Source organism: Peromyscus maniculatus, chromosome 14 (assembly GCF_049852395.1).
Source record: "Peromyscus maniculatus bairdii isolate BWxNUB_F1_BW_parent chromosome 14, HU_Pman_BW_mat_3.1, whole genome shotgun sequence".
Taxonomy (NCBI): domain Eukaryota; kingdom Metazoa; phylum Chordata; class Mammalia; order Rodentia; family Cricetidae; genus Peromyscus; species Peromyscus maniculatus.
The window spans coordinates 1832501-1841085 of NC_134865.1; positions in this window are offsets into that span (position 1 = coordinate 1832501).

Genomic DNA, 8585 nt, shown 5'->3' on the forward strand with positions numbered 1-8585 from the left:
GCTTTTCATCAAGTCTAATGTCTCCTCAGCCATGGGCTTTTGTTCAGGCTTACAGAACCAGGCACCAATTCCCTCCTGTGGAATGGCCCACGACTCCAATCAGAAAATAATTGTACTTTTACGCTGGTTGTACCTGTAATAGTTTCATCAGTGGGCACATCAGGCTTGACATGTTGATACTGCAACCTTCAGGATCCCCAGCCAAGTGGGACCATTGGTCACAATTTCCCCTAAGCCGCTTGCATAGTGCCTGCCAGAACTATGAAAGCCAGCCAGGAGGAGGAGGGGCCAGTTCAACGCCATATTGATTTCTCCATGTCCTTCCACCAAGGCATGTGGTATGTGGTACCTTTGGCAGTAGAGAATTGCCATCTGTATTCGGGCTCTCTAGAGTAACAGAAATTATAGAATGAATCTCTATGTAGAAAGGGGATTTATTAAAATGACTTGGGGTTGTAGACCGGCTAATCCAACAATGGCTGGCTGTGAACTCAAAGTCCAAGAAGCCACTAGGTACTCAGTCCACAAGGCTGGGTGTTTCAGCTGGTCTTTATTATATGCTGGAATTCTGAGGAAGTAGGCTCTAATGCCAGTAAAGAAGTGGATTTGCTAGCAAAGAAAGGGCAAGCCGGCAGAAAGCAAAAGCTTCCTGCTTGCATGTCCTTCTAGCAGGACTCCATGGGCTCCAGCAGAAGGTGGCAGGCAGCCCAGATTGAAGGTGTGACTTCTCACCTCAAGATCCAGATTAAAGATGAATGTCTTCCTGACTCAAAATCCATATTAGAAGTGGATCTACCAAGCCGGGCAGTGGTGGTGAAGGCCTTTAATCCCAGCACTCTGGAGGCAGAGGCAGGCAGATCAGAGTACAAGGCCAGTCTGGTCTACAGAGTGAGTTCTAGGACAGCCAGGGCTACACAGAGAAACCTTGTATTGGAAAAAAAAAAAAAAAAAAGTGGATCTACCAAGTTCAAATTAAGCAAAAATCCCTCACAGATATGCCCTCTATTTTTGGATTTTAGTTAATTACAGATATAGTCCAGTAGACAACCAAGAATAGTCATCACAATCCACCCCTTGCCAACCTGATACACAATCATATTTCCTTATGTCATGATTAATTTCCAATTAATAGTGAAAACAATAACCAGGTCATAATGCCTAAAATAACTATCCCATATACAATCATAAACACATTGTGTATTTAACCAGGTCATAATTATACCTAACATATATAGCTATCCCTTAGACAACCGAAAATGCATTATAAATTTTGAATAGGTGGCAATGTCCCTTGAGAGACATTCTTTTAGTATCTCAGACTTAAATACCATAACCATTGATACTCTCTTAATTGATGTTACATCACATGATAAGGAAATTGAAGAAAGAAAACACAAATATCTGTGCAAATGCATTGTTACCAAAAAACTACAGAAACATTCATGTTAAGTATAATCTTTGTTTCTGTAACAGGTCACAGCCTTAGCTGGTATTTATAACTATCTTCCTCTACTACCTATTCTGTATTTCCTCCACTCTTGGCAAGCACCTCAGCAGGCCTTGGCTCTTTTCCTGGAGGAGTGACCCATACCTTCACTCCTGACAGGTCTGTGCCCTTTGTCATACTGCCTGGATTAGGCTGTGGTAGTTTTCCATTAACTTTAATCAAGGGCACCGTAGCAACAAGAGACACCCTAAAGGATCTCCTGCACTCCATACATAATCTTTCTTACCTCCATTCTGGAGATGCAATCCAATTTCCCCATGGTACTCTGGATCAATCACTCCTCCTAACACTGTTATTCTTTTCCTAGCTTGTTGGTTTAAGGGCATCAGAAGTCCAAAGTGACCAAGGGAAAATCTGAGCTTCCAGTTCAATGGAATATTTGTTACGGCTCCTGGCAGGAGTGCTCTCTCCTCTGGAACCAAAACTTTCAGGCCAGCAGAACCTAAGGTAGCGGGAACAGGAAGCAAAAACTTTCCTAGTGGGTCAGTAGGAGTGACAGTGAGTGGAACTGTTCCGCTTTCCACCCCCTGATTCCTGCATCCGTGGATCCTGGCTATGGAGAAACTGTACCATATATTGACCACTGATTCAAAGCACATACTGCCTTCTGGAGAACCCTGCCCCAGCCCTCCATGCTGCTGCCATGTAATTGGTTCTGTAACTGTGTCTTCAAAAGACTATTCCGTCTTTCTATCAGGCCAGCTGCTCCAGGATGGTGAGGAACATGGTAAGACCATGGGATCCCATGATTGTGGGCCCAGTGTTGCACGTCTATGGCTGTGAAGTGAGTCCCTTGGTTAGAAGCAATAACGTGTGGAATACCATGTTGGTGGATCAGGCATTCTGTAAGTCTGTGGGTGGTGGTTTTGGCAGAAGCATTCTGTACAGGAAAGTCAAATCCACAACCAGAATAAGTATCTCCTCCAGGAAGGACAAAGGGTTGGTCCTTTCCATGGGGAAAGTGGTCCAATGTAGTCAACCTGCCACCAGGTTGTTGACTGGTCTCCCTGAGGAATGGTGCCATATCTAAGGCTCAGTGTTGGTCTCTGCTGTTGGCAGATCTGGCAACCAGCAGTAGCTGTAGCCACGAGTGGCAGTCCATGTTGTTGAGCCCATGCATAACCTTATCTCTGCCACCATGGCCCCTTTGTTCATGGGCCCAATGGGCAATGACAGCAATTACTGGGGAAAGATACTGTCTACAGAATGGGCCATCCATCATTGAACTCCTCCTCAGCTGAAGTCACCTTTCGATGCGAGAATCTAATTAGTCTTAACAATAAAAACCCAGAGTCAGATATTAGGGTGAAAGCTGATAGATCAGAGAAGCAGAGCAGCCAGCCACTAGAGACTTCTTAGCTCTACAAAATCTCAGACTGAATAGGACATCCTGTCTCTACAAATCCTCAGACTAAATGGGCCCCACCTGCCTTATATTTCGGTCTCTGGTATTTTGGTTTGCTTATTTAATATCCCATGGCTTGTGGGAGTGCCCTACACTTGCAGGGTATCTCCATTCAAACTTCTGCAACTGCTGTTTTAGTAACCCAGCCCCTGTAGGGTTGTAAGGTAGGTGGAAGTACCACTGGAGCTGGTTGTCTCCAGTCCAGTTCTGCACACCAGTATTTGAGAAAGGAGTGCCCCCGCCACCGTCAATTCTCTGGAGTGCCTATACACAATGTTGAGCTGGATGAGGCCCTTAACGATAGCCTTGTCTTATGCTTATTTGCATGGAAGCACTTGCAAGAGGTCTGTGGCCGTCCACACAGGTAAGGGCATATTAGCACATCCCTGACAGGCATAAGTCCTACGTGGTTTACTTACCAACCCCACACAGGATGGGTAGATTTGTGTATTTGCCTCACCATAACATTCATATGCCATGAACATAATTGAGAATAGGCCTCACATGTCTGGACACTTTGCAGCATACTGGAACATTCCATGGGAATGCCTTGGCCTGAGCTATCTCCTACCCTATGTTGGTTTCTCTGTGGTCAGACTTTATAGGAACCTAGTGGGCAGGTATTGTTTGTTTTTGTTCTTTTGGGGGGCCTGCCACCCAGCTCCCAAATAAATCTCACATGGAGGCTTATTCTTAATTATAAATGCCTGGCCTTTGGCTTGGCTTGTTTCTGGCCAGCTTTCCTTAACTTAAATGATCCCATCTACCTTTTGCCTCTGGGCTTTTATCTTTCTCTATTCCTGTATAGCCTTTCTTTCCTTCTTATTCCGTGTCTGGCTGTGTAGCTGGGTGACTGGCTCCTGGAGTCCTCCTCCTTCTCTGGCTACTCCTTCTTCCTCCCAGATTTCTCCTTCTATATATTCTCTCTGCCTGCCAGCCCTGCCTATCCTTTCTCCTGCCTTGCTATTAACTGTTCAGTTCTTTATTAGACCAATCAGGTGTTCTAGACAGGCAAAGTAACACAGCTTCACAGAGTTAAACAAATGCAACATAAACAAAAGCAATACACCTTAAAATAATATTCTACAACAGGCAGGCTCCAAAGGACACTTGAAATCAGATGATCCATATTCTACTAAGGGCATATGCTTTTTGATTTCTGGGAAGGCTCAATGAACTATGGGCTACTAAACAGAAAGCTGCCAGGATATATCTGTGATATATTTTCTCCTATATCTATTGTCCCCCAAGGTAGTCAACCTAGAACTTGGCAACTTTCTCTTTTCCATCTGAATATATCTCTGAATATGCCAGTATAGATTATCTAAGGCTAAGTTTCATGAGCTATTATATGTCCACATGTGTTGGTTTGAAAGATAATGGCCCCCATAGGCTCATATAGTTGAATTCCTAGTCCCCAGTTGAACTGTTTGGAAAGGATCAGGAGGCATGGCCTTGTTGGAGGTGTGTCCCTGGAAATTTGGCTTTGAGGCTTCAAAAGCCCACACCAGTGTCTCTGTCTCTCTGCCTGCTGCCTGCAGATCAGGAAGTAAAGCTCTCCGCTACTTCCCCAGCGCCATGCCTGTCCGTTTCCTGCCACGATGAGCATGGACTAACTCTCTAAAACTGTAAGCGAGCCCCCAATTAAATGCTTCCCTTTTTAAGAGTTGCCTTGGTCATGGTGTCTCTTCACAGCAACAGAACAGTAACAAAGACACAATACAACTCAGTCACTGGCTACTCCTTCCTTCTCTGCTCTCCACACGTATGATAGCCGTCGTTATTGGTATTGCTGCAGCCACCCCTGCTTGTCTGGTGCCCTGGCCATGTCGTTCATATGCCAGGCATTAACAGGGATAAGGAGGGTCCCTTCCTGGCTTGGCTGTTGGTCCAGTTACTGGTGGAGGTGCACTGGCTTGAAAGGACACTGGCCCCAGCATAGCCTCGTGGCACTCATGGCGGGGCCGGCAGACACCACATCTCATTGTTGTGACTGAGCATGCCGCTTTCGAAAGTATGATTCTGCACCACCCCAGAAAGAGCCCTCGAAGGCCTTCAATCCAACCTGAGCTTTGGCAATCTGTCCTTAGTATTACTGAGGTACCTGTGATGGAGTTGTCCTGTTGCAATGCTTTTAAAAACAACTCCCAATTCTATCCTAGGGAATATATTCCAGCTTTTTCCTCTTCCCATGATCAGAACCAAAATCCCATTGAAACTGTTTGCTTGCTAATCAGGCTGGTTTTGCTGTAACTTCCAGCTGTCACCCTCAGAGCTCCTGACAACTTCTAACATGAAGGGAAACTGATGTAATGGGACACATGCCTATTTAGCTTGTTTTACAAGGATCTTAGCGCAATCAAAGCTTCTTGAGCCTTTCTTGATCCCACGGGGCACCCCTCCCCCTTTTTATCATGTTGTTAAAAGGATGAGTAACTTGAGTGAAGTGGGGTATGAAAATAAATCAATGGACTGGGCAGTGGTGGCGCACGCCTTTAATCCCAGCACTAGGGAGGCAGAGTCCAGTAGATCTCTGAGTTTGAGGCCAGCCTGGTCTATAGAGCGAGTTCCAGGACAGCCAGGGCTACACAGAGAGACCCTGTCTTGAATAACAAAAAAGAAAAATATATATATGTATATATATATATCAGTGGCCTAGGAGCTCTGCAAATACCTGCACCTGTTTTATATTCACAAGTTCTGACTATTTATGATTTTCTTAATAACTTTGTCTGTGGTCATATGTTTCTTACCAGGCCATAATACTCCCAAAGAATTTATAACTGTAGTTGCCCAGTGCATCTAATGTGGATCCTGTCCTCTTTTTTTTATTATTATTATTATTGGTTTTTTAAACAGGGTCTCTCTGTTACGTAGCTCTAGCTGTCCTGAAACCTGGAATGTAGACTAGGCTGGCTTCAAACTCATAGAGTTGCACCTGCCTCTGCCTTTCAAGTGCTGGAATTAAAGGCGTGCGCCGCCAACCCTCATCCTCATTCTTTAGGTACACCTGGTCTTTCAGATGCCTTTCGTTGTATTACTTTTTAAAACTTTGTATGTATATAGAGTGTATGGGCAAATATGTGTGCGTGCATACATGAGTGTGTCTGTGTGTATGTGTAGGTTGATGTTGAGTCTTCCTTTACTGCCCTGCCCCCTATTTTTTGAGACACAGCGTTTCACTGAACCCAGAGCTCACCAATTGGCTAGACTGGGTGGCCAGTAAGTTCTGGGAATCCATCTGTCTCTTCCCCCCGTCCCAGTGTTAAAATTACAGGCAGGTGCTGGGTGGTGGTGTCCCACGCCTTTAATCCCAGCACTTGGGAGGCAGAGGCAGGCCGATCTTTGTGAGTTTGAGGCCAGCCTGGTCTACAGAGCGAGATCCAGGAAAGGCACAAAGCTACACAGAGAAACCCTGTCTGGAAAAACAAATCAAAACAAACAAACAAATAAAAAAACCTACAGACAGGCCTCCATGCCTACCTTTTTCTTTTTCTTTTTTTTTTTTTTTTAAAACCCAAGACAGGATTTCTCTGTGTAGTCCTGGCTGTCCTGGATCTCCCTCTGGAACTAGGCTCGCCTCGAACTCAGAGATCCACCTGCCTCTGCCTCTCCAGTACTGGGATTAAAGGCGTGTGCCACCACTGCCTGACCCCATGTCCAAGTCTTATGTGAGTGCTAGAGATCTGAACTCAAGTCCTCATATTCATGGGGCGGGCACTTTATCAACTGAGTCATCTCCCCAGCCCTCAGATACTTTTCTAAATCTGAAAAATACTCAGTTTTGCAGCACTTCATCTACATATTGAACCCCTTTTAGTAAAAATAGGCCAAACAACAAAGCAAGGTCCTGGGTCACCATCCCATATCTCTGTACTTTGGTGACCTGTCGTTACTGTTCCTGGGTAGAAGCTTGGTGGAGGTCTCTGAAGGTGTAACGTCCTTCCTAACAGTGAGTGTGAGTTGGTCTTGGCATCCACATGCTAAAGGACCCCTGAAAAGGCATTTAGCAAGGTCAAGTATGATATGGAGAGATCCCATCACTTATATGAACCGCTCTGTCAAAGAGTGACGTGGGGCACAATGGCCACTGCCGCATCCATCTCCCTGTAAGCCACACTCACTCTCCAGGAGCCGTTCCAGTCTTGCCGGTTCACAGCCTCCCTCTGGCTGTTAACAGGGCAAGCTTAATCTGTGTAGCCTTGGCTCTGTAGCCCAGGCTGGCCTTGAACTCACAGAGATCTACCTGGCTCTACCTCCTGAGTGCTGGGATTAAAGGCGTGCGCCACCACCGCCTGGCTATAAGTTTTAAAATGTAAAAATCAAGCAAATATACATATGCTTTTTACTGTTTTGCTTTTAAAAAAGATTTTTAAAAAAAGGTTTATTTATTTATTTATTATGTATACAGCGCTCTGTCTGCATGTATGCCTGCACACCAGAAGGACACCAGATGGTTGTGAGTCACCATGTGGTTGCTGGGAATTGAACTCAGGACCTCTGGAAGAACAGCCAGTGCTCTTAACTGCTGAGCAATCTCTCCAGCCCCCTTAAAAAAAGATCTTAACTAAATGCCCAGGAGATAATTGTATGCATACACCTCCTTAGAAATCATTTTCATGTTTTTGCTTATTTGCCTCTGTCTTCGCACTAAGTCTCGTGTATCCTAGGCTTGCTTTGAACTTGCTATGACATCGAAGCTGGCCATTGACTCCTGATCCTTACATCTCCTTCTTAGTGCTAGAATTACTGACCTGTGACATCATGCCCAGCACGTTCTTGTGTCCCATAAAGTTGCATGCACTCCATGGTTTATTCATTTCGCCGGGGCAAGCGTTTTATTATTTATTTATTTATTTATTTATTTATTTATTTATTTTTACATAAGGTCTCAATGTGTATCATTGACTGGCCTGGAACTCACTATGTAGACAGAACAAGTTGCCCCAGAACCCACAGAAATTTGCCTGCCTCTGCCATCTGAGTCCTGGGATAAAGGCATGTGCCACCACACTCAGCAAGAACAACCATTTTAAAATATGGCCTATTGAGTCTACTTGTTGGATAGTTCACCTCAAGCCAGCCATTTATAATCTTTGGTTTGTTTATCCATCTGTTAAAAAAAAAAGTCTGTCGTGGAAAAAGTGGGACACTGCTAATTAACGTGTGAAACACATCCATTAATACATTTGAATTGCTAATGACAGCGCGTTGTCCAGAGGCCCTCAACTAAAATGCTGGTTGGATGGGGTGGTGGAGCGAGTACCTGCTGGGGGAAACAGTGAAGACACACTATTTCCCAGGGCTTGTGCAGAACCTGTAAACAGGACTGCCCTTCACCTCTCACAGCCTTGGCAGGGAAGATCCTGGGTGCAGGAAGCTTGGAGAGTCAGAGAAGGTGGAAGGTAGAGAGGGTAGCTGAATGTGACAAAGCTGAGTGTACAAAAATGGACTTGGGATAAAGGAAGCTTGTTCCCATTTAGATCACTCTTGCTTCACTCCCCAGGCATGGCGGGCGCGCCGATGGCTTCCTGCTTCAGGATTAGGACTTGAGATTCCCAGGGACCTTGCAGTGTGTAGAGAGACAAAAACCCAAATCACTAGTCTAAGAATCTGGGGGCGGGGCGCGCCGACGGGGGCGGGACAAAGGGCGTGTCTAGTCCAGGAGGGGCG